This window comes from Schistocerca serialis, chromosome 12, assembly GCF_023864345.2.
Source record: "Schistocerca serialis cubense isolate TAMUIC-IGC-003099 chromosome 12, iqSchSeri2.2, whole genome shotgun sequence".
Taxonomy (NCBI): domain Eukaryota; kingdom Metazoa; phylum Arthropoda; class Insecta; order Orthoptera; family Acrididae; genus Schistocerca; species Schistocerca serialis.
In genome coordinates, this window is record NC_064649.1 from 67,556,128 (window position 1) to 67,557,931 (window position 1,804).

Here is a 1,804-nt window from a genome sequence, read left to right on the forward strand (position 1 = left end):
AGAAAGAAGATAACCACGCTACTACGCAACGTGTGCCTACAGAACAAACTAAATTTCAACGAATATCAACATTTACTTTCGTTTAATAGCTACAACAATCATTAAAAAGATTATCTGCTGCTATATCACAATACGACTCTGTATCAAGGATGTGGAAAAACTCGTAAACTCTTCATTCTTACTGCATTTCCTCATTTGTCTCATATTTCCTTCCTATTTCCAGCCACGTCCACTATGGATTCACTTCTAGTCATAATGTCAGTACCAAGCCAGAATTTTCCTTTCGGCCGTAGAGTCCCTCTGCGTTATAAGTTTGGTTCTTTTTTCCGGCGGCAAGACTTTGTTTGCCGGTCGCGTGGCGTTATTTCTCCCCATGATGTAGGGAGCTAAGTATTTTTCGCTGTTTCCTAATCCGCCTCAGAATTAATGGCCGCGTCAAAAGCTCAGGCACCTTACGTCGCTGAGCAGCCGCCTACTCCGACTGTATAATAAAAAGGAAACGGAGGGGGAGGAAATAATTCGATTACACATTCTGGAGAGAATTTGCCCCTTCTGAACCTCCCTCCCCGCGCCCCCTATGCTTCCGAATACGGAGTGTTTTTTTAATGGACGACCGCTTATCTCGCCCGTGATGTATGTGGCTGTCAACCGTGCGCTGATGCATTGTCGGCGACCCGGCTATGGCATGCATGCGGCGAACCCCACACCTATGTCAGCCTTCAAGGTGCCGCGCCGCCATCTTGAGAGTGTGCTCCCTACTCATCCTTCATTTCGAATGCCCTCTGTACCTCAGGAACGGTACAAACTTCGCCTGTTTTCCTCTCAATCTAACCTCATTTATTATTAGTACTCCTGTCCTGAACTAATTAGGCTTTCCCCGTTACGCCTGCAATTAAAGGGCCATTGCTTTTTCTTGTGTACATTAATGATCTCTCATCGGTTACACTACCAGAAGCTCAGTTCACTTTGTTTGCAGATGGCACAAGTATTGCAATAAATAGTATGTCGAGGGTAGTTCTAGAAAGATCTGCTAATGATATTTTCAGGGATATTAATAAGTGGTTTAAAGCCAACTCTTTGACATTAAACTTCGAAAAGACTCACTATATGCAATTCAGAACCTGTAAGAGGTTTCCACCCAGCATATGCATGAAGTATGAAGAAGAGCAGATAGAAGAGGTTGACAGCCCTAAATTCCTGGGATTACAACTTGATAATAAATTCAGTTGGTAGGAGCACACCACAGAACTGCAGAAACGCCTTAACAAATCTGTATTTGCAATTCGAGTGTTAGCAGACATAGGCGACATAAAAATGAAAAAGCTTGCATACTTTCCCTACTTTCATTCCATAATGTCATATGGTATAATATTTTGGGGTAACTCTTCAAGTCGAACAAAAGTTTTCAGAGTCCAAAAGCGTGTAATACGTATTATTTGTGAAGTAAATTCACGGACCTCCTGCAGAAACCTCTTCAAAGAACTGGGTATACTAACTACTGTCTCTCAGTATATTTACTCCTTAATGAAATTTGTCCTAAATAATATATGTCTTTTTCCAACAAACGGCTCAGTTCATACATACAATACCAGGAACAAAAATGATCTGCACAAGGACTTAAAAGCGCTTACTTTAGTTCAAAAAGGGGTCCACTACTCAGGAACACTCATCTTCAATAATTTGCCAGCAAACATAAAAAATTTAGTTACAAATAAAGATCAGTTTAAAAGGAGCCTGAAAGACTTACTAATGGCCAACTCCTACTTCATTGACGAATTTTTTAATAGAAACAAATGATGTGTTG